Source organism: Carettochelys insculpta, chromosome 4, assembly GCF_033958435.1.
Source record: "Carettochelys insculpta isolate YL-2023 chromosome 4, ASM3395843v1, whole genome shotgun sequence".
In the NCBI taxonomy this organism is placed as follows: domain Eukaryota; kingdom Metazoa; phylum Chordata; order Testudines; family Carettochelyidae; genus Carettochelys; species Carettochelys insculpta.
This window is the reverse complement of record NC_134140.1, coordinates 32122356-32148131: the sequence shown is the minus strand read 5'-3', so window position 1 is coordinate 32148131 and position 25776 is coordinate 32122356. Positions and strand designations below refer to the sequence as shown.

At 41.4% G+C, this 25776-nt stretch overlaps 1 protein-coding gene across 3 annotated transcripts in view; it reads right to left on the bottom strand.

The window, feature by feature from the left end:
• The window catches only part of SLIT2 (slit guidance ligand 2), a 372755-nt gene that overhangs the window by 148515 nt on the left and 198464 nt on the right, over window positions 1–25776 (bottom strand). The window lies entirely within an intron of this gene.

Here is a 25776-nt window from a genome sequence, read left to right as displayed (position 1 = left end):
TGTAAGAAAAGGATTTCAAAATGAATCCTAACTACTGTAACTCAGTCTACGTTCTTTATGATAGATGTTTTATTATATGAAATGACTTGTAATTAACAAAGAAACCATGTTTCTCACACTACTTGAGCAGCACAGCAATAAAAACTTCCTCTACAAAAGAGCATACATATTCCACATAATACATAACAAAATAATACTATTTTTAACAGATGTGGCCAAACAGATTTTATTTAATTCTGAATCCACTTAAACACCAAGTTCAAAAGTTTGACTCAAAATTATTACATTACATTCCACTGAAAGAAGAATGAAAATGAGAGGAGCAATGGCAGAGGGAGGGGAGGAATAGCTCAGATGTTAGAGCCCTTGTAAATCCAGGTTGTGACTTCAATGCTTGAGGAGGCCTTTCAAGGTTCTCGGGCAAGTTAGATTTAATAAAAACCCTGTCAGTGATGGTGATAAGTCCTGCTGTGAGTGCAGGGGACTGGACACAATGATCTCGCAAAGTCGCTTCCAGCTCTATGGGATACACATACCACCATGTCCCCAGAAAGGGAAACAACCTGCTGAACACAGGAGTTGCCATATTGTATCAGACCTGCACTCCATGTAGATCCGGTAATTAATTATTAGGGCTGTGAAACAATGAAAAAGTTATCAGGATTAAACCTGGAGCTGCCAGGGTTCCCACTTGAAGCTGCAGGGCTCAAGAGCTTTCCACTGGTTGGGGGCAGCCCTGAGGCTGGAAGCCAGATGGGGCAAACAGCCCCACTGCCAGCCACAGGGACCCAGCCAAGGCCAGAGGAACCCCAGCAGTCTCAGGACTGAGAGCTGGCCAAGGAGCAGAACCGCACCAGCCAGCACACATTAAGATATGGTGTTAATCACAGGAGTGTTGAACAGCCCTGAATTTTTTTAAATATGTTAAGTCTGCCCTGCAATTATCGTAGGCATTAATGCATGTTCATTGACAGCCCTATTAATTATATACAGACAGCCTAGCTTTCAGATGTTCTTTTTTCCTTAATATAAACCATATCACAAACTCAGGCTTTGCTTTGTACCCGTTTCCCAAATGGTGTTTCATGGAACCCCAGGGTTCCATGAGAAAATCCCATTGACACTCTGGGTGCTGCCGCCACTGAAACAGTAGAACTAAATTCAATGGTTACGTTTACACTAGCACACTAGGTCGAAGGAGCCTATTTCGAAGTAGGAACATGGAAATAGGCTACTTTGATGCGTATCATCTACACATTCTCCAGGACTGGTGCTGTCGACGTTCAACGTCGAAGTAGTGAGGGGAACATCGAAAGGTGCCACCCCAGACAGAAATGTGGAGTGTCCACACACACAGGTGCTCCCTGTTGAAAAAAGGGGCCAGGAAAGCCTGTGGATTGGGTCACGGGCTGGACTAGCCCTTCTGGGGCAACAGCAAGCTGCTCCTTTAAAAGGGCCCCTCCCAGACACACCCAGCCTGCACAGCACAAGGTCTGCAGAGCACTAGCCACACTCTCGCAGACAGACGCGCAGCAACTATGGACTCCAGCAGCAGCTGGAAGCCCTCCACGTAGTCACCCAGGGAGCAAGCGCCCTGCTAGGTGCTGCATGAGAGGCTGCCCAGCAGCTCCTGGCAGAGGAACCCTCCCAGGGGGCAGACAGGGATGCCCCTGATCACCAGGCTTCCCTCTTCCTCCCCTGCTGGATGCCCCACCGCCTCTGTAGCTACCCCACCAGCTCTGATTGGTGGGAGCAGCTGGTCATGTGGGAGTGGGACGACGACCAGTGGCTGCGGAACTTCCGCATGTGCTGCCAGACCTTCTTGGAGCTCTGCCAGTGGCTCACCCCTGCACTGAGGCACCAGGACACACGGATGCGGTGCGCTCTCCCCGTCGAGAAGAGGGTCGCAATAGCTGTCTGGAAGCTGGCAACTCCAGACAGCTACCACGCCATGGACACCAGTTTGGAGTGGGAAAGGCCATGGTCAGGCCGTCGTCATGGAGGTAAGGAGGCCTGGGCACGCACCCACTGGGGGCAGCGGGGGGCTGGCGATGGGGGCTCAGGTGTGGGGCTGGGGAGAGAGGGGCTGGGTGGGGGGTTATACGGGGAGGTGCCTGGGAGGGGAGACTGGGGGGAGGGGCCTGGGGCACCCTACACACCCTCATTGGTGCTTTTTCCCACCCCACAGGTGGTCCCTGTGCTCAATGCCATGCTGCTGCAGAGGGTTGTCTGACTCAGGGACCTGGACATAGCCGTCACTGGATTTACCGCCACGGGGTTCCGAAACTGCTCTGCTGATTCAGAGAGGGGCTTTGGGGTTGTGGTACCAGGCTGCAGGGGATCTGGGATGTAGCTGTTACAGTCCCTGGTGTTCTGGGCCAGCCCTTTTTGGGTGGGAGGAGGCAGCTTGCCATTTTATCCCCCTCAGTGGAGCCATGTCCCCGAATAGGGAAGTCCACTACCAGAACAGCCACACTCCACTGGTGGGCATGGCTTAGTGCTCCCTTGCTAGAGGAACACCTCAAAACCAGCCTTCCTTCCACTGGGTGCATGTGGCTGTCTGGCTTAGGCTCCCCAACCAGTTCCACAGATGTGTTAGTCCTGGGGTCTGCTTTGGGGCTGAGGCAGGTTAGTCCTGGAGAAAGGGGGTGAGGAATGGGTTTGGGGCTGAGAGGGGTTAAGCCTGGTGATGGAGGAGCCGGTTTGGAGGATGGGGTGTAAGGCTTGGGAACAGGGGGGTGGATTTGAGGGCAAAGGCTGGTAAAGCCTGGAGATGGATGGCAGTTTTGGGGTTCATGGGGTAGAGACCCCGGCATGGGGTTCTGCGAAATTCTTTCAAATTTAAAAGGGTTCTGTAGCCAAATGAATTTGGTAAACACTGCATTATAGGAAACAGAATTGAGGAACTCAAACTAGATTTGTGAACCCCAAAAACAGCATGAAGAATTCACGACACTTCATACACTGTAAAATTTATCCAGCTCCATCTTTTAAATTACTAAATGTATAGTCATAACTTGTTTTGAAAAATAATTCCGTGTGTATACATAGCAAGTCCTATTTATCCAGATCATTATTAAACTTAAGGAAGGAGGGGAGGAGGAAGGGAAGAAAGGAAAATCCTGAATATATTTGCTAAATCTGCTGTAATTCACACATCTACCAAAGCAAATCTAAAACTAGACACTGCTACCTATTACTAAAAGTGGGTGAAACAGAGAGAGAACCTGTGAACTGAGATTTAGTTTTCCAAGCACTTACATAATTTTGAAAATGGAATATGACTGCATTGGTCTGGTGATAAATTCAATGGCAATGAATGAAATAGTAATCTTCAGCAGTAGTTCTGGTAATTATTTTTTCTCTATGAATTTTTATTATAACCATAAGCAGAAGAAATCTATATTTACGTTTCTCTTTAAATTACAAATTTTACCTGACTCAAACCTTTCACTGTTCCAACATATACCAAGGCAAATTTGCAATAAAAACCTGATCTTGCTACAGTGATAGGATATATCTCCATGCAATTGCAACAAACTATGGCCACATTATCCACATACTGACACTGGCTGCTGATTCAAGGTATCACATTTTCTTTTAATTTTTCATAAAGTTAAGATACACAGATGAAATTAGTGAAGTTGAAGAGGTACCTAAAATCTGAAATAAAAAAATAATGCAGGCTATTAATGGCCAAAATCTGCCTCATTTAGTGAGATGAAGTCTCCGCACACAGAAGCACCTACAAATATTTGTGCAGCCAGATCACTCCTCCAGCAAAACACTCAGTATGTATTTTTTTTTCTTATCTGAGAGGGAGAGCAGAGCAAAATTTTTTTTCCTGCTGGACCCACACAAAGAGATCAAATTCCACATATTGAGAATATGTACCCAAAGTACACTGATGAATATACTAAATTTGAAGTTTGATGTACTGGGTTGCAGTGGCTGCTGAACCTTGTGATCTGTGCCTTTTCTAATTCCATCCTTACATGTGGTAGGGATAGAAAGGTTGATAGAACACATTTTCAAGAGACTCATAAAATGTCAGTTACATTATGTGAACGTTCTTAGTCGTAACAGTAAAAAAAAATTTGTCCTAAAGAAAGAGACCAAATGCATGTAAAGTGTCAAACTTACTGAGAGAAAATTTCTCTTATTTTCACTAAAGCAATATGTGAAGATAAGGGGAAAGTTCTTAGTACTTACATAATGTTTCAAATTTACTTCTCACATCAAACAACTTTTCTTATCACTGGGATAACTTATCCCCTCTTCCCCCACCCAAAAAAAATCAAAAAAACCCACAATAGGCTTAACACAACCTGTTAATTTTTAATTCTTCCAAATACTGCTCCTGATTTTTGTACACCATTTTAAATCAATAGACTTCAGTGGTGGTACTTCTGATGTACAAAGAAAGAAAAAAATGGAGGAAAATTAGGCTCAATGTAAAAAAGACAGAATTTGTAATAAACTAGTTTTAACCAAGCTTATTCAGACCTGAAAGAATGGTAATAAGCTAAAATTGAATTACGATATACTTATATTATTTAAAACTGATATAAATCACATTAAATTAACCAAATAAAAATCCTCATTTATTTCCAGGACTTGTCTATGATCTATGTAGAGTTTATGTAGAGTAACCAGGGATACAGAAGGAAACTCTGTACTATATTTATGTTACGACCATTTCTGGTTGTTTTTGTAAGTAGCCTCTATATTCTGAAAGAAGAAAGCCAGTCTCTGGCAGCCATTGGTTAACTTTCCTGTAAGCATCTTTGTTCTTTCTTCAATACCTTTCCTCAAGTATGGAAATTCATTTATGAATGAATTCACAAAGTCACCACCCTGTGACATTTTGGTTTCACAAGCGCAAACCTGAACTTGAGAGGGGGGCATAAGCCTGTTTCCAATATGGGCATTTTACAGCAAATGGACACTCCCAAAGAAATAAATTATTTTGCAGAAATATAATAGGCCTACAGTTTACACAAAAGACAGCATGTCTAGGAAATAGTATTAAGAATTCCAGGATGAATGACTGAATGAGAAAAGTGGAAAAATTAACTGAAATAATTGTATATAATTGGAACGAAAACACACAGGAAATTGCAGCTCTTATTGCCACAGGGTGCAATGAAACAATATTCAAACCCGGTAAGTTCAGCTGATGTATACAAATTCTATCTGCCTCACCAGCCTCTTATAGCTTTTTCTTTTCATAATTCTGTTTAGCAATTTGTAGAGTAGATATAATCCAAATTATTAGGCCAATTTATGAGTTCTATAGGCAGGCTTTGCTTTTTATACTATGTATTCAGGAAAGATTAAACCACAAAGACGCACTATCACATGCACTGGCTTATACGGCTTCTCCAGTAACATGGCCTTTGATGGAATATTTGTAAGGCTACATCTACACTACAAGATAAATTCGACTTTATTAAAATCCATTTTGTAATGCCAGGTTTTTAAATTAGATTTTGAGTACCCTCACTTCCCACAGGCTACCAACAATTTCTACATGTTGCTTCCACGCTGAAATCACCAAACATCAACTGCTGCAGAAGTGCGTTGTGGGAACCCATCCCACAATTCTGTCAGGCCCATATTCTGAGCCAGGTGCAGCAGCCCTGGTTAGTTTTCCAGCTCCCCCTAGTACAGTAAACCCTCCACTTACTGGGGGTTGGGGAAGAGCTCTCCATTCTTCCCCATGGTCTGTTAATGTGAGGGTTTACTTCCCGTCCCTGCAGGCTCCCCCATCCCCAGTCCCACCCCATCTTCCCCAATAAACAACCTCCCAAAAAACACACCCAAAACCACCCCCGCTGCAAAAGAAAACCTTCTCCCAAAACCCTCAACTCCTTGTCATGCACAGGCTACGGTGGGAGAGCTGCAGGAGCCTGCTGGCTGGGGGCGCCTGGTTGAATGTGGCCAAGGGCATCTGCCAGGTGGGTACCTGCCCATGGGCATCTGGCCCTGCATGGCTCAAGCCGCCCGGCCATGGCATGGGGCCAGGCATCCCATAGGAACGCAGCAGCTCTGGTCAGTTTCCAGCTCCTGCCAGTCGCGGGGAGCTAGGAGACAGGAGCACTGTACATAGATGTGTGAGACACTTGTGGAGACTAATAAATTCGATTTTAATATGTGATGCTTCCACACAGGCCTTTAATTGAGCTTCTGAATATTGAGCTGGATGCTATACCCTTCACGTAACTGTGATACTGTACTCTCAATATAAGTTCTCCCTAAATCAAGCTAATGGTATTTACAGTGAAGTCATGTGATAATACCGAGCCCTCTCTGTATAGATGCAGCCTAAGGTATTAGCAAACAATTGACTCATCTAACATGTAAGCTTAGCACTTCTTTAGTAGGGGGAAGCCAACAGCAATGATATACCCCATTCAAAGATGCACCCATGGGGAAGCTCCTGGCTTCCTCAAGACAGATATTGACAAAGAAATTAAGTACTAAATTCTTACCCCTCCAAAGGTAATCAGGTGCAATTGAGACTAGTCAGGCTTTGAGTCTGAGAACAGACACTCAGGCTGTGCCCACATTAACTACAAAAATAACTTCAAAGTTGTTTACTTAGAAGTACAACTTCAAAGTAGAGCATCTGCACACACACTACTTGGAAGTTAAATTTCAAAGTAGGGCACTTTTCCATTCCTGGAATGGAGTAAGGACTTTGAAGTTGGGCTCCCTACTTCGAAGTTAACTTTGAAGTAAGGGAAAATGTGTGTAGATTCTCTGCAGGCTACTTTGATGTAGTGCCTAACTTTGAAGTTAACTTCGAGCCTGCAGTTAACTTCGAAGTTAGTTCCTAGTGTAGTTGCACCCTCAGGGATTGGGGTTGGTTGATGAGTAACTAGGATGGGAGCTCTGTGACACATGAACAGGCCCTTTTAAAATGGATGTTTGTTTTGAGTTTAAATACGGTTCAGCTGTGTGAAGGGAATATGGGGAGAAACTTTGTGGGTTTGTGCTGTTTTGATTGTACCAACCCCTACTCCCAAAATCAACAACCAAAACTCCTAACTATGAACGCATACACATGCACCAGAAATCTCAATTTTTGTTTGCCTCACGTACGACTTCTCTTGAATTTCTGCCTCTACTTTTGTATCCAAAAAAAGTTAGATTGAAGATGGTCTCAAAATCAGCACCTAAATGTGCTGAACCTGAATAAAATTATCCCTGAGCAAATATGAAATAAAACATTCTGCCAATTCAAACTAAAGTATTTAGAAAGAGAAAAAGTGTGGTTAATTTATTTGTTTTTATATTGATATTTCAGCACACACTAGTAAATAAAAACAAAAAAGCAACCATGTAGCACTTTACAGACTAACAAAATGATTTATTAGATGAGTTTTTGTGGGACAGTCCAACTTGAGAAGAAGTGGGTCTGCCCCACCAAAGCTCATCATCTAATAAATTATTTTATTAGTCTGTAAAGTGCTACATGACTGCTTTTTTGTTTTGATAGAATACAGACTAACACAGCTGTCTCTCTGTTACTAGTAAATAAGCTGTAGTATATTCTGTAGAAATGCCAGTAAGACCTCATTTTAATAAACAAATCTATGTTGTTATTTTTGAAAACAGGGCTTAATTGCTGGAGTTTTATTCATAAGAACAGTTGTAATTGCATCTTAGTATGATGGAAAGCAGGATTATAGCAGAATCTTGCCAACACTTGCATTTCAGACCAGTGTAATATTCTCATCTGTTTTCATATAAAAATAATCTGGAGATTTGTACATGTTATTGTTTTCCTAGAGGTTCTAAAGATAAAGTCACTATACAGACTAATATAAATGAATATGATCTACTGCATCAGCTCTTAGCAAATGAAGTCAATACTGCATTGCAGCTATTTTATTACCTACCACACACAGTTTCCAGTCGAGCATCCCATTAACCTTACAATGCAATGTTATTATTTTAATCATATAAATTGAAATAGCAATAGATAGATATCATGCACTGTTAAGGTTGGATCTATTTCTGTGTGTGCAAAAACTATCATTTCATTTGGTGCAATAGACCTTTTGTAGATGGCAAATCTACTTGTACATTTAATTAGTGGTAATTTTATTTTCTTCCATGGCTTACAGTCTGACCAGTAATATCATAAATCTGTACTGCCATCTTCTACTTTGGGAAGTATTGAGTAATGGAAAATGAGTAATGTGTCCTGATTTTAAAAGAAAAGGAAGAACTACTGAGTCAGACAGGAGGCACTGAAATCAAGACATTATTTATTCAGTTTTACAAATCAGCTCAAAAAGAAGTGCCTATTCTGTGTCCGTAGGTTCTTTCACCATTATTTTACATGAGCATACAGTATATGCATTATACCATAGATCTGCTTACCTCATGCTAAAAATGCAACAAATTAAGCCTATATATTCTTAGTAAAATATAAAATTGAACCACACTCTACAGATTGAAATCATATGCAGCGAAATATGAAGTAACATTTTTTGATTTTCACAAATTTAAAGATATTGATCATACAAGTTCAAAAGCTGAACTGGAATAGAAACATGAGTAGCTTTTATTAGTTCAGTCCAGAGAAGTTCTGTGGTGGTGAATGGTGGAATAAACCAGGTAATAGTTGCAGGATTTGTAGGAGGGAAGGAAGACAGGGGCCAGGTTATCATTATTATAACACTCTGAAGTGCAGTTACTGTATTAGTGAAGACATCTACTCTACTTGCCCCCACAGTTTTTCTGGTATTTAACTCCCCTTGGCTGCCAGCTTTTCTTTGCCACATTTCTACTAGCGAATGAAATTTAATGTGGTATAGAAAAATATACCCTGGATTTTTAAAAATGATATATACTTACTTAGTTGTTTTATAGCATTTATAAAAATATTCATTCCCAAACTAAACCATTTATGTATTTTTGAATGTTTGTATTTAACCGATCCAGTCTTTCTCACTGCTTGAGTAGATAACTGCAGTGTAGTTTATATGGAACTGCACCTTAAAATCAATCCAGAAATTCATGTTAATGCAAAATTCAGAGGTCTACTTATTAAACTATTTTGCCCTGTGGTAGTACATGAAATCTGTGCCCCATAATCTGTGCTGCTTATTGGTTTCTGGATTGAATTTAAGACATTACTTATATAATCCTATAGAGCCTCAGATGTCTGTACTTCAGTGGACCATCTCCCTTCTTGTGTCATGCTGCAACAGTCGCCACCCATGGAAGTGTTAAAATTGGATCCTCCTCAATTTAAAAGATTGGGATAGCAATAGATTTTTCTGCATAATGGGCTCTGTGATACTGGCAGGCAAGATGCAAGCTCATGCCAAGAGCCCTAGGACTCATCAGTACATTGACAAATACATGCCTGAAACCTGTCTGGTTCATTTGTGTTTTAGAATGGTAAAAACAGACTTCAGGGATATAAAAAAAAAGCACTTGCAATTTAAAACATATTCCATAATGTCTAAACGCTACCAGTAAAATTTAAGTGTTTGCTCAGTAACTGTAAATAGTACAAACAGGAAAGAAGCATTAACAAAAGCACGAACTATTACTTTCCAAAAGCAGATTTTACCTCTTGCCCAACAAGGCTATGTCTACCCTACAGAGATCTTTCAAAAGCAGCTCTTCTGGAAGTTCTCTTCCAAAAGAACTTCTTTTGAAAGAATGCATCCATACACAAAAAAGTAGATCAAAAGAGCGATCTGCTTTTCGAAAGTGTCCACACAGCCCCCCACTCTTTTGAAAGAATGGGACAGGGATTGAAAATGAAGACTGTTCTTTCAAAAGAAGGTCCCTGAGAAGCATCTGCACATGTTTTCTTTCAAAAGGGAGAGCTCTGCCTGGAGGAAAGGAAGAGTGATTTTGAAAGGAGAACCACATTCTTTCTGTTTACTTTCAAAAGAATGCTTTGTCTGTAGATGCTCCATGGGCTCTTTCAAAAGAGCCCCCTTGTTTCAAAAAATCTTTCAGAAGAACTTGCTAGTGCTAATGCAGCCCAAGAGGACCATCAATACCAAATGCAAAAACATTTTTCTTCACTCCCAGCTCCCAGAAGAGGAGACATACTACTGAATTTCTTGCAACAGATGAATTGGCAACTTGAAGCAAAGGGAGAAGGAATAAAATTATTAAATTCTGAGGAGTAAAGATCACTAAGCATAAGTAGAGAATCCCCAGGGCTTAGCTTGGATTAGCCCTGAAGAACGTATAGAACTTATTTATAACAGAAGCGTCTTTACTTTTTGAAATTTAATACTGGAACTCATATGTGTAAAGCATGTATATGTTTATATTTTAACCTGTAAAAATCTCATTTCCTTTTCCAACTTAATGACTCTTCAGATAGCCAGTCCTATAGTAAACTATGAGTGGTGTCTATAGTGTGAGATCTAAGGTGGGATAAGTATCAGAGAGGTAGCCAAGTCAGTCTGTATCTTCAAAACCAACAACTTGTCCTGTGGTACCTTATAGACTAAAAGATATTTTGGAGCATAAGCTTTCCTGGGCAAAGACCCACTTTGTCAGATGCATGAGTGGTGGGGGGTGTTTAGAGGAGGATTTAAAGGGTGGGTCTCTCAGTAAAGTGGAGGGCCAGAGCTGACAAGGTCTATTCAGTCAGGGTGGATGTGGCCTATTATCAGCAGTTAACATGGAGTTGTGAACATCAAGAGAGAAGAGAAGAAATAGTTCAGTCAGGGGGGATGTGGCCCACTGTCAGTTGCTAATGTGGAGATGTGAACATCAAGAGTGGAGAAACTGCTTTTGTAATGGGTCAATCACTCCCAGTCTCTGGTGGGATAACTGACTGGTCCTTTAGGATGGAGAGTAACCTGAGTATTGCTGTGATCTTTGATGTAAGGGGCAATCTATCACAAAACTAGGCACACTCGGGTAAGAAGACAGATTGAAATTCCCCAAGGGACTGTCTGAACTCATGTTAAGGTTGTCATAATGCTTGAGTTTACACTTCACGGTAGGTGCAATCTAAGCACAGAGTTCAAAACTAATTCGTGCCCTGCTTCACATCAGTCTGTCCTGAGGTTGCTCTGTAGGACAGACTGACAGACCCTTGGCTTGGAACAAGATTTTCCTCTCTGATCTCAGTCAGGTCTGATTTGTTGGCCTTCCTGGAATACCATAAGGTGCTTCGGTGAGAGCTACTTCATAACTAGGCTTTTGATGGTAAAGAGATTTGTAGACTATAGTGAAGTCATAGGAGAATTTTGTGTTCTTTTATCCCCAATTTGATTTGTTAAAGTAATTTATGGCAGAGTACCTAATGGTACTGGATAGATGCTATTTTTTCTACATTTGAGAGAGAAAGCAAAATAAAAGATCTCTGTCTCATACTGGGTTTTCTATGCAGTGAAGACTTTCATTCAGGCGGTCTTGTTGATTTAGATTCTCTATTCACTGCCACGTAATATACGAAAACAATTTTTCCTAATTGTTCCAATATAGAAGGGAAACTGGTCTGAAAGCCTTTTTTATTGCTGTACAGGCATTCTTTAGTGCCATTCATTCTGCATTACAGTAACTTTTTTTTTTTTAAGTAATTGTTTTCAAGACTGTAAAATGTGATACAAACTAATGAGAACAATTACTGAGTATAGAGAAACGATTAAAGCATTATATTGCTGTATAAACACAAGGAGAGTGAGCAGGACAGACCATTTCCTTTAACATTAACAGCTTAGGTGAAGACTAAAGTGAACCTATTAAGCATATTTGAAGTTTAAATTTCCATCATGGTACAAAGCGTATCAAATTGTAACTCATCCTTAATGAACAAACACGGATACATAGATTGTGTTGTGGCCCTGTTCTGTACGCCTGTACCACAGCAAATATATTACATAAAAGGTACCTTTCCAATTAAATGAAGTTACCCAGTTAATTGCTCTATACTGACAAGATGGACTACAGATCAGTGATTCTCAACTCTTTTTTTTTTTTTTAAATCTGAGGATGGCTAAAAATTTTGAATGGAGGTGCAGACTCTTTTGGAAATCATAGGTGTAGTCTGCTGATTCCCAGAAGTCCACAAATGGAAAACTACTAGATGGTTAGTGTTTCACAACTCTCAGTACAACAATCTATTTATGATGTTACTCCTTACTCAAATGCCTCATAATATCCAAGCCTACCTGGCACATACAGATCAACTAAAGCAAACACAGAGGGAAAAAAATTATCAAGTCATTCTGCAGATACTTGGTAAGTGTTAATCTAAGAAATGCGATTCTGTTTTTCTCTGCAAAATATATTGCCTATCAGCAGCACTAGTGTTATTTTGCCATCCACCACCTTGCACTTCTAGAGTGTTTGCCATATGAGAATTAAAATCTCACAATGCCCATAATGCGTATATTACCCCTCCTTTGGAGAAGGGAACTGAAGAACAATGTTTCAGTAACTTCTTAAAAAAAAAATCACAAAACCAATTTTAAGAAATAGTTCTAGTAGATCACAATTCAGTTTTGTGAGTTATTCACTATGCCATCCACTGGCTCTACCACTGATTCCTGAGACAATCAGATGTTGTGAAAGAAAGTCATTTTAATCATTCCCTTGTTAATTCAGGATTTGTTCTACTGTAAATATTATAGTGTCTTGCCCAGTTAAGTCACAAATATTGACAATAATAGTTCTTTCACCACTTTAATTTGGCAAACTTCAAGATAAATATCAATCATAAAAGGTTTTCTTTTCCCTGATATTGAGCTTCATCGTCCCTTTTCGTTTTCATCTCATTTTAAATTATTTATACACACACACACACACCCTCCCTTGCTTTCCTAAATTCCATTCATCCTTCAGATTTAAACCATTCAAACTCTTGATACCCATTTGTACATCTATGTTTGAACACAACTAAAAGTACTGTCCATTGTATGTAGCACTGTATTATTGTAAACAGTAGATTGTCATTGTAATACTCTTCTTGTAGGCCAAGGCAATAGATTGCCTAAAACAGACAAAAAAAGAAACTATGAGGCCTTGATCTAGATAATATCATTGTCTGTTTGCAACTACAGTTTATCAACTCCTCAAATATTGGCACTGGCACTATATCACAAATATTAAAATTACTATAGTTAGTACCAGAAATTATCATCAACATCACTACTCCAGGAACAGTTTGGTTCCAGGACTCTCACAAGAAATGCTAGGTACCACAAAACTAAGTCCTGATGATTTTACAATCCACGCAGGATGAAAATATCAGTAGTACCAACTCTTTTGTAGTTTTATAAGTTGATATTTAGATCCTGGAATGAAGCAAAATCTCCCATCTCAACCTTGTTATGAAAGCCAGTCTATAGGCCACAAAATCAATTGAATTCTGCAATGTCTCCAAAAGTGCACTGAAATCAATTTATTACAAATGCATTGCATAAAATTACGGATGGAGAAAACATTTTATTGTAATATAAATATAATGACTCATTGCTATTCCTTCATTTCAATAAAATCTCTTAGTATGACAAATGTTACAAAAATAAAACGAGCATAAACAGGATCACACATTTAATTACTTGAGTTTTAGCAATTTTTTTTTTTTAAAAGAAACAGTCTGGTCTTCTGAGTAGATTCCTTTTTTACAAAATTCAGATTATTTCTCTTGCTTTAGGACTTCAAGAAAAAAAGTTATAACTTGTAATTGTGCTGTTAATAGGCTCTCAGAGAAAGAGACCACCCACAATTTGGAAGAGAACGTCCAAACACTTCAAACTTTGGCTTCAATGCAATCCTTTTACAGGAAAAAAGTTTTTGAGAGGACTACTTGAAACTCCTAAGAACAAAACAAAGATTTGTTCTTTATTCCTTACAGAGAAAGTCACATTGGTCAAGTTGATAGAGGAAGTTGAATGACAATTACTGACTTCAAGTTGTCATGTATTTGAAATAGTACTGCAGTTCCCTTAATAAGTGGTAAGATAACAATACAGCTGTGAAGTATGATGGCACTGTTGACCTATAACCTTATACCTCAATATGTAAGCTTTTAGCCACATGGAAAAACATTTTTGTTAAACGTTTCAAAAGGATATAATTTATTTCAATACATTTAATGTAAATTCAATGTATTCCGCAGTCACATCCCTCTTTGTATTTCACTATTTTAACAACACTACACGCCTCTGTGAGATATTTGTATTTATTTTTGGGGATCGTATACAAATATAGTTTTTCATTTGTATTTCTTCTGAAGGTTTCACAGTTCATATTGTTCCGAGGCTTTGTGAAAGAAGCCTTGTAAATGTCGTTCACTGTTTGAAATTACTAGCCTAACTCTCAAGTTTCAAAAACAAGAAAAAAACACCCTGAAACAATGTGAAAAAGTGTTTCCCAAAAGACTAGCATGTCTGTACCATAACCCATACGGACTACTTAGAACCGTAACACAAAACCACAATAAATTTGTAAATGTATTTGCCCCTCTAATCACTAAACCTGTGTAGAATGAGAGGGTGTGCAACCCTAAAATATTCAGCTAAACAGCAAGCTGAAGATTTATGAATGCTTTCTGAGATATACGGTAAAACCTACTTATCACTCAGGGAACTGGAAAAAATAATTGCTAAAAGGGAAATGACCTCCTAATAAAGATTATACTCAGTATACCTAGGCCTACTTTGGGAGGGTCGCCTGAGATAAGAGTTGCCTTAAAAATTAGGCTTATGGTTGACTTTTTACTAGAATGTATGTAAGTCATGAATGGATGTTCACCTTATCTAATTATTTTTTGAGTTCCATTAACACTTATTGTTGCATGCGATTGTAATATGATGGACTAAGTTAAATGCAGAAGTCTGCACCCTGAAGAGATTACTATGTGATTATACCAAGAAGAAATGGTTACTCACTGTTGTAACTGTTCAAGATTTGTTGCTTATATCTATTTGAGTGTGCATACATGGATGTTGGAAAGTTTTTCCCTAGTAACTACCTCTCAGGTCAGCTTGGATGAAAGGCCAAGATGGCTGCCAGGTGAACTTTTAGGGAGGAAGAAGCAAGGTGTTGCTGCTTCAGGGAAACGAGGTAGTTGAGCACCTGTGTCACAGAGGTAGACACAGGTGGAGGGTCACACTGCCTGCACCAGCAGGGGAAGCATGTACATTTGGCCTGATATGATCATTACATAGAAAGCTTGCAGTGGCTAAGACGGACCTGCTGCACTGGCCCTGAGCAAGCCTGCTTAGCAGGATTCTACCATGAAGCCACCACACCAGGAGGAAAAGGGACTGCAGGTGCAAATGGCAAAGGTGGCCACCGTTCCATGCGATGAGATCTAGAGAAAGGAGAAACTGAATCAGCAGAATCATGGAACGTTCCATCAGTGTGGGTACCAGTGTTTGCGAGCCCACGCTGAGGCTATAAGGATCATGTCTGAGGAGCACCTTGTGCACACGGAAAAGTGGAGGGAACACGTGGAGTAGCCTCTGGATGCATGGGATGAGGAATGTGTTGTCTGCTATGGAGCCCAGGCTGAGGCCTTCGAAGGACCAGAATGCAAGACACTCGCAGTTGCTCCAGGACACAGCCACGGAAAGTCCCACTTTTGAAGCATCAAGTGGAGGACATCTACGACCACTCATGAGTGAGGAACCAGCGAGTGAGATGGTCTACCAGACTAGTAATCAACACTAATCAAAACTAAGAGTGATCTCAGACTAACTCAAGGATGTCGAGGAAGGAGTTGAGTGCTGAGGTCAGCCCTCCATAAGGTATTATGGATGATGAATGGAAGGTTGACCTCCACTGGATGAGTTGTTCTTGGATAATTTCTTAACATTAATACAACTGCAGCCTACTTAAGCTACATTAGTGGTGTTTAGTTTCTCTCATTACATTGTACTGTTTAATCACAAGCTGTTGCTTACTTCCAGTTGATCCAGACAAACAAATATACAAACAAACAAAAAGATAAAGTTTTTGTTTGTAGGGTTCCCATCACCGGCATAGACCTAGCAAGGCGGTATCTCTTGACAGACATGACAGATTAAGATTCTGCAGATCCTCTGCTGACTCACCCCACACCAGATCAGACAAAGAAATGCTTCAAAATCTGATTAAGTTGTGAACTGATGCAGTTGTGCCTGACTAAGCCTATACTCTGAATCAATGCCTCATCAAAAACCAAACTCCCACACACCACTGTCATTTGAGTGTTGCGTGGAATGATTAATGGTGCCATTTAAATATTAGAATTATATATTTCATTGAGAATCATTTTGTCAGGTGATATGGTAGTGAAGCCCACATGAACAGGGCACTGCTCCAGGAAGCAAAATGAAGAGGGAAGGAATGTCTGAGTAGACAAAGGCAGGGGGAGGTAAATACAGAAAGGTTTCCAGAAGGAACAGAAACAGGTAACAAAAGTAGTGATAGTCATAAAATAAGCCTATGTTACCCGTGAAGCAATGCACTAACTAAATATGATGTAATTACACAGCACTTATTACGCTCTTACCCTGTGTGCAGCTTCACACTGACATCACTTCAAGATCCTCTGTGGATCCCAGGTAATATACTTATGCCAGTGAGTATCCTTTGATATAACATTTTTTCACCATCCCAGATTAAATGTGACACCACAGACTAGCATAACCAGAATCAAACCAACTTTCTGTCCTACTTTTGGCTAGAGGCTTCAGCTTTACATTTTAATTTTAAAACCTGCTTCCACCAATGGCATTTTTTCAAGTAACCTTCCAGAACTTTTGCCTCTCAACTAGCTCTTGTGACTTATTCTCCCAGGTTCTTCCAGATGGATGAGAAACAAGCATCAGGAAGCTGTTAAAAAAAAGTCTGCTGGAAGCTACTATGTGCTGTGAACAGATAGAAGACTCAATGGGCGTTATCATCATGATTTGGGTGGAACTGATGGCATTTGGAGAATGGAATGGTGAATGATTTTGATCAAATATGAAAGGTAAGTGGTAGGATGAGTGGGGGGACAAACATGTTTTGTTTTGGTGTCCTAATCACAAATAGTTACACTCTAGGAGCTAATGGTTAGTGTCAGCACAGAGATGACCAGGATCCCTGCAGGGAAAGGATATGATTTTAGAGAAAAGAGATAAAGGGAAAGAGAGAACTTGTAAGTTTATATATATATTTCTATATATATATATAAAGAAAAATCACACTAAATGTCAGGCTTTCCAATGAATCAATACAAGGGATGTTTGAGTTACTTGGATCCAACTTTGAGCTATAGCATATAATAGAAAAAACAAAAATGGAATTTAAGTGCATCCTGTTTAAAATATAAATGTGGTCCTATAGGTATATGTTACATTCCACATATCCAAACTGATATTAAATGGAAAATAGCCTGCTTTTAAGTCTTCATCAGTATTAGATCCTGAAAATCCATCCTGTAGTTAAGTCTTCAGTGAAGCCAATAAGAGCGTTGCAAGCACAAGTATAGCTTGCAACAGCTAATACAGCTATTTATGACTTGGTCTTCCAGCACAAAGAGCTTAACATTTATTTGAGGACAAGACCAAAATGTTCATTTTTTTTTCCAGCTAGTTGCTATTGCGCTTACTATTATCATATGGCTAATTCTCAGGCTTAATTATTACAGTTCACATTGCCATATACTCTTTCACAGAACTGAAGCAGCCAACATCTGCAGAAAACATCCCAGAAATTGATTTAGAGGCTGAAACGCAAGCATGTCCAATTTAACTTCTTTGTAGGGCCATAGATCTTTAGTTAAAAGATGGCCATGTGCTACCCACATGTACTGCTGATAACACAATCCTGCCAGGCACAGATGTAGCTATAGCTCCAGGGAGATACCATCTAACGATGGACAGGAACAACCCAATCATTCTAACATTTGCATTTGTAAACCTTACATTGTACTTTAGACAATATTTCTATATTTCCTTTCCACAATTTTTCAAGGAGATAAAGTACAACAAGTTTATGATGAAACAGAATGGCATGTGACGTAGGGCAGACTGCTTTCCAAAGAACAGCATAACAGTTGAAAGTCTTAAAAAAATAATTGCTCTTCTGGCAAACTCAAAGAAAATGGAAGTAGATACTAGAACTTTTTCCATTAGCAGGCTTGGCAAAATAAAGTTAGAAGGAAAGCTTTATGCAATTAATTATGGCAAGTGCACTGCTTTCTTTTGACTCTGCAGCACAATAAATTCTTCCAAAATGGCATGAATTTTTAAACTTTTCAATTTACTCAACTTCTATACAGCAACATAATATAGTATCAGTGAAGATATATATCAGAGGGATAGCCATCTTAGCTGTATCTGCAAAAACAACAAGAAGTCCTGTGGCACCTTACAGGCTAACAGATATTTAGGAGCTTTTTACGCATGTCATCTGCCAAAGTGGGTCTTTGACCGCCAAGCTTATGCTGCAAAATATCTGTTAGTCTTTAAGGTGCCATAGGACTTAGTGAAGATATATCGTTTATTACCAGAAAACAATGACTTTCTTAAAGAGAGACATTTTCTAAAAACTCATATCAGACACACAGTAGTTCTATAGTAACAGAGAGGGAGCCATGCTAGTCTATACACTATCAAAACAAAAAGCAGTCAAGTAGCACTTTAAAGACTAGCAAAATAGTTCAAACTATTTTGCTAGTCTTTAAAGTGCTACTTGACTGCTTTTTGTTTCGATAGTAGTTCTAACTTTTATCTGGCCACTTAGTTAGGAGTGTTTAAGTAAGCAATAGTATCAAACAAAATGTTAGGTATTAAGCATATTTGCAGAAAAACATGCAGAAATTCCACCTCCCTCCCCCATTCTGAGAATAAAGGAAAATATTAGTATGATGCACTGTTCTTCTCAGTATCATCCTGTAATTCTGATATTCCCCATTCATATCTGATTTTGATATTGCAAACACAAGCCACGTAAGATATAATGGGAAAGGTCATGATGTGCTGAAACCCATTGTTCTGTTAAAATATCTATATAATTAGTGCAGATAAAGTTGCGAGATTTTGCTGTTTCTTGTTATTGAAATAAAAGTTTGGGAGTCATCAGTTGCTAGTTCTGCGCTCAGGTGGGAGTTAAACAACCATTAATTAGCAGGGGACTTGTAAACAAGGGATTTGCAATTCTGTAAGTGTTGCACCAGGGTCACACCATGGGGATTGCTCAACTTTGTGACTTATTGACAGTGGTTAGAAAATAAGGGACAATGGTATAATGCCTTTACTTTTATCTCTTTCATCTACTCTGGAAGCCACCAAAATGCTGAGAAGACAGAATTGAACTTAGGAGTCTGGTCTCAGACTTGAAGGGAAAGACTAACATATCTGCTACGCTGAAAAAAATACTCAATCCTATACTGTTTGGTCTAAATATGGTTCAAGATTCAGACTGTGTGCTTAGTTTTATTTTCTTTGATCACTGCCTCTGACCCTTTTTGCTCACCACTTATCACTTAATCTGTAGTCCATAAGCTTATTTTTATATTTTATCTTAACCAGTGAGTCTGCCTGAAATCTTTGGAAATCTCAGCTTGGTTTAGAAAAGGTAGCGTGTCTCCTCTCCACACCAGGAGGGGGATACTAGATAGTGAATTTATACTGGTCAGGCTTCTGCTGAAGGCAAGACAATACAGTTTTTGGGTGCAAGGGTGAGGGCTTGAGAGATTTGCTGGTACCTTCACTGTGTGATTCCTGAATCACACAAAGCTTTCATAAAGTTGAACTCAGTGGGGCTTCACATGCTGCTGTACTGAGTGATAACAGTGCCTGGTTCGCTCTACTTGTAACTAGCAACACATTGCGAATGACAGGCTGGAGAGTTAAGACCACGCAGAGGTAGCCCAGTTCCAAGCTGTATCCCATGGATCCCATCATGTTGTCTAGGGCCATTAAATTTGGCATCTTCCATAAGGATTAAATAAAATAAATATTCAGATACTATAACATGAAGTTGTGGTGCCTATCCTGAAATAAGAAAGAAATTACGACAATTCCATTAACTTCAGTAATGTGGTCTCAAAACCATGTCAAAATAATCATATACCTAACTGGGAGCATGAAAATAATCCCATCCTTATTCAGGAAAGTACTGAAGTGTGTGTCTAATTTACAGCATGTGCTTAAGTCCCATGGACGTCAGTGGGACTACTGAAATGATTAATGTGATCAAGTGTTTTGCTGAACCAGGAACCATGTGCTGAATGCCTTGTATACTGTACAAGAGACATCAGAGCATCTTAGACTGTTCTAAGGTAGATAGAACTAAATGAAGAACTATCTTCTCCCCAAGATTTAAAATGATTTTTTTCCTAACTCAAGAACTCCTCCACCCCAACTTCCACCTGAATAAAGAATACATTTTAGCTTAATATTTCAGAAATGGTGCAAAATCAAAATAAGACATTTTAAAATTTGAGGCACATCCACATCCTTTGAACCAGATCTATGCTCCAGCATAACACCATGTTGTATGTAACATGCTATACACACAGTATATGAGGGAACTTCACAGCATAATGGGTGTCAGTCAGTGAGCACAAATGCTGCAGGCTCTAAATAAAAAGCAACTAAAAAGTCACTTTATAATTTATATTCCTGACTGTCTCTGTTAGGCTGCTCAAGTAGAGCACTTTGGACCTGATCCAAACCATGCTGAAGTCAACAAGGAGCATTCCTATTTTCTTTAGTGAGCTTCGGCGCCTAGGCTCAGAAACTTCTTGCAGAAGGTGCACAATGACATATCATTGAATTTATATTTAAAGAAATTACAGGAAAAGATTTTACAATTTCATTGGAAAATACCTGTGTGTCTTCTTCAGACTAAGATAAGCACATTCAAGTGCTTTTCTCTAATATCAGCTTTGTGTAGGGCGGGAGTTAGAGAGAAAGATCTACAGTTTGTGGGAAAAAAAACAAATTTAACATGATGCTAGAATATTAATAGGAGTCCCAGATCTGCAAGTGTACATTTCTTGCAATGTGTTATTCTCTGGCCCAATTTTTGTGACACACTTACTTATGTACTCAGTGAGCTGTCTGCTCACTCACTCTTAACTATAATTAATGAGGGTCAGATTGCGCTCTCTGATATTATGTATTCTTCCAGTATCTGAGTAGAAAAGTCATCACAAATTGTACATTGTAACAAGCAATGTAACCAAGCAAACACAACTAATCATACATGATAATTCCAAGAGACAGGGGATCAGATGTCCCGTTTGTAAATGCAACAGAGGAATAGCTGTATTATGCTGTATCTGCAAAAACAAGAAGTCCTGTGGCACCTTACAGGCTAACAGATTTATTGAATCATAAGCTTTCTGAGCAAAGACCCACTTTGTCAGATGCATCTTTGCCCATGAAAGCTTACGCTCCAATAAATCTAAGTCTATAAGGTGCCAGAGGACTTCTCATTGCCTTTGTAAATGGGCAGCCCTTTATTTAAGCCCTCATGAAGTCTCCTGACTTTTTCTTAAAAATGGGCAAACTGTCCCATATTTTGTGTCTCCCCTCATCAGCACCAGTGGGTCCTACAACTGGCTGGATCCCTGCTTGCCCACCACTGGTAAGTGCAGGGGGCTGGGAAAGGGGCAGTGGCCAGCAGATGAAGATGGGTGTGCTAGGCTGGTGGCAAAGGGAAGATGCCGCACGATGCGAGGCCAGCTGCTTCCCCTGCAGGTCCATCAGTGCAGCCCATACTGCATGCCAGCTCTTGGGACATCAGAGCCCTGCCCTGTTTCTAGCTAAGTAGTGGTTAGTGGCTGTAGTGGTTGGTGAGTCCAGGAAGAGTGAGCAGTGGAGGCGACACCTATCTGCCTTTTGCCCTCTTGCTGTCCTCTGCTTGCTTTGGCCCTTTGATACCCCCATCACACCCCTCTTTCCCAGTGGGGCACATTCAGCTTTGAACGCTGTGAAGAGAGCCCGCCCCTGATTGGCATACTGAGCTCACCAGCAGGTTCCTTCTTTCCCACACTGACTCTGGCTGGGCCAGCAGCCCAGAAAAGCCCAAAAGCAGGGGTGGGCAAGATATGACTTAAGGGCCTGATCCAGCTCTGCAAGCCTCTCTCACAGCTGGCACTACAGCTGTGGAGAGGGGAGCGCTTCAGGTGCTGCTTCCACGCCCAGCAAAATCTGGAAACTAACAGTGGGAGCTGAGAGATTTCCCTGGAGAGCAGAGGTAGCACAGCACAATGTCTCAGCTCCCACTGGCTGTTTGCCAGGCAACAGGAGCTGAGAGATTTCGCTGGGGGCATGGGCAGCTCAGGAAGCCCTCTCCCCTCAGTGCAGAGCGTCACATGGAACAGAGGGCTGGGGCTGCTGGCCAGAAGCAGTTTATATAAGTGCCTCCTGGCACCATAACCCCACTCCCTCCTAGACCCTGCACCTACGCTTCTCGGCCACACTAGAATCCTCTCCTGCACTCACACCCCACCCTGGATCCTGCACCTCTATACCCCACCCCAAATCACAGCACCTTCCTTTATCCATGCTGGCTATAGGCTTCACCTAGCTTATGCCCCAGTCCCCTACTCCTAACTCCCTTCTGCACCCAGCCTCCATCCCAGACCCCAGACCCACCTTAATAGAAAAGTGCTGCCCTTGCCCATTCACCAGAAACTTGAGGGCTCCCACTTCAGTAATCATTGCCCACACCTGCCCTAGGCCCTCTATCTTGGGGCACTGGTCAGGAGTTGTACCTGTGCCAGCAGGAGTTGTGCATTGGCCCAGCATGTGCCAAGCACCCACAAAGCACTAGCAAGGGGAAGCCTCTCCACTCCTCAGCTAAACTATCTTGCAGCAGGCAGAGCAGGAGCGATTTCAAGCCTGTTCACACAAAACCTTCAGGTGCCACAGTAGTTCCCAGGGCAGGGGATTAGCACCCTCTTCATCCACCTGCTCCAGCCCTCCGTCCTCCTCTCAGAGAACATGGGGCAACTCCACCCCTCATCTGCTGAGCACCTCTCTGACTGGTTTAACTGAAGCTTCTACAGTCTGGCTCTCTGGGCCCTGGTGCACAATGTATCCTTAGGGCTTACCCCACTTCCTGGCCACACTGTAGCTAGGGGACAGAAAACAGCTGGGTTATTTTGGTGGCCAGCAAAAGCCTGGAGTTGTTGGCTGGCTTTTGACACTGCGCGGGCAAGACAGAACAAGCTGCCTCTAGTCACACAAGAGCAGGGGAAGTAGAGATAAGCTCTAAAAGATCATCCCTTCCGGCCCTTCCTCGCAGTGCCTGTGCATGTGTGTGACAGAGTGAGTGAGACCCCTCTCTGTTTGAAGCTTAAAGCCTTATACAGATGGTAAATAAAAAGAATCTGCCTATGCAGTATTTGTTTTTTAAAAGAACTAAGACAACTTGATGTTAATTTGCACATTTGTTTGGATGATTGCCATTCAACTCGAATATGAGTACAGTAATCCCCCAAGATACGCACATTTTGAATGCACGTATCTCACAGTTATGGGGGAGGGGGCGGGAACAGAGCCATGGGTAGGGCAACAGTTGCCTGGCCAGTAGAGTCAGCCATGGGTTGCCTGGCCAAGGGGCAGGGAGACCTGCAGACCTGTGGCTGGAAGCCTCCATTAACAAGAGGATCCCCCTCCCCCTCCCCCACTCTCTACCCTCCACTCTCCAGCAATGGCACTGAGGGGAAGAGCTGGCTGCACCGGCTCTGTTCCCCTTTGATAGGGCGATCTCCTCCCCTCATGCCTCTGCAGCTGCAACTGCTTTTGGCTCAGATGGCAGAGCTTTGCTCCGCCAGCCAGCAGCTTTTTAACATGGGCATCCCATTAACAAGGGGACTCCCTCACTCACCCACTCCCCTCTCACAATGGCACTGAGGGGCAGAGCTGGTGGCACCCCAGTCCAGTTGCGATCCTCCCTTCACTGGGGTATCATCTCCCCCCACCCTGTGCAGAGTTACATGCTGAATTGCAAGCACATGCCATTGACTTCATTAGGATCTGAGTACATATTAAAATTCAACAAGCACATATGTGCATTGCTACATGAAAATGGAGTTAAGCACCTGCTTAAAATCTTTGCTGAATTGGTGCCTTAACGCATGTGAGACATTACCAAAGTTCCATACAGATTTACCAATTCACAATACAGTAATGCCTCAAAATGCGTGATTTTGTGTTGTGCGTAACTGACATTAACACAAGTTAAGCACAACTCAAAATCCTGCTCCCCCTGGCCCTGACTCAACCCCCCGCCCCACATGGCCCTGTTCAATGCCCCCTCCCAGCCTTGGTTCAAACCCCCATGCGGCTCCATCTCAAACCCCGCAGGGCCAAGGGGTCCTGGCTCAGCTCCACCCCCTGCCTCCCCTGGAGCTCTAACCCACCCCAGGTTTAACTCCCCTGCCCCTCTCCCATGGCCCCAGTCCACCACCAGGCTTAACCATCCCCAACTGCCCCCCCCCGCAACCCCAGGACTTACCTTTCAAAAGCAGCTCCAGGTGCTCCTGCTTCTTCCCCAGATGCAGAACATGTGTTTTGCTGGGGACAAAAGCTGCTGCCCCCACTTACGCGAAATTTGAGTTGTGTGTGGGATTGCAACCCTCACGTAACTCAAGGGACTACTGTACTGATGAATATTCTGTTCATATAAAAGAGTGTGCCAAACTTCCAAAGTACTTCTTATTCAGACTTTTCCTGCATACCTCTATCAATTTATGTCTGAAAACATTTATATTAATTGGGGGCACATTTTACTCCCATAGGAAAAATTCCCTCTGTGCAAGTAAATCTTTGGAATCTAGCTTTCCACATCTAATAATTAACTTGGTTAAATGTTTTAAAGCATGTTATAATGTATAACCTGAAAACACAGGAAATGTGTCTCACTGCCTGTTTTTCACAACATTTTTTAATATGTAATGATTTCTACTCCCTTCTTGAAATAGGGAACAAAATCTTTGATTTCCAGAGATCACATTTTAGATTCTAAATGGAAGGAGAGTAGGCAAAAAGGAATTTGAGTCATAAAGAGGCACTGTTCAATGTCTTTAAAAAGGTGTATACATAAATGCCTACACTCATACCTCACTCTATGAGCACAATCAGTTCTAAACTTTCTGCTTGTAAGTGAAAACTCATAAGAGGGATACTAAATTAAAATATATGTAAGTCTCTGATTGGTTCCTAGGGCTCCTAACTTGGTGAAGGAGTGGCAGCAGGTGGTACTGCTTTTGAAACATAAGTGAACCTTGGGTTTTGGGAGGGAGAGAGGGGTTGGGGATGGTTAAAGACTGGGGACAGTTTGGGGCCATGAGTGGGATGGAGGGTTAAAACCTGGTGGCAGGTTGGGTCCATGGAGGGCATTAAGGCTGCAGTGGGTTGGGTCTGTGGGGCTGGCGGCGGGGGGGGGGTCGTCAGGCTGCAGTGGGTTGGGGCTGCAGAGCTGTGGGGGGGCGGTTTCAGGCTGTGGCGGGTTGGGTGTGTGGGGCCAGCGGGGCGGGGGGGAGGGGTCAGGCTGCAGCAGGTTGGAGCTGCGGGGAGGGGGGTAAGGCTCATATTACTGGGGGGAGTTCACTCATCTACTGAACAAAGGTAAGTATGTGTGTCCCTCATTTAAGTAAAGTACTCATTTAAGGAGGGATGAGTGTATTAAAGTTTTTAATAACATTAAAGAATTTAGAACTATAATTTAGTTTTCAATGTTTTTGATGCTTGTTCTCAATTTTTTTCCAACTAGGACGTTGGAAAGAGTTGCCAGTTTCTATTTCCCTAAGAATTCTTGGGAATGATCTGATGTGCCTAG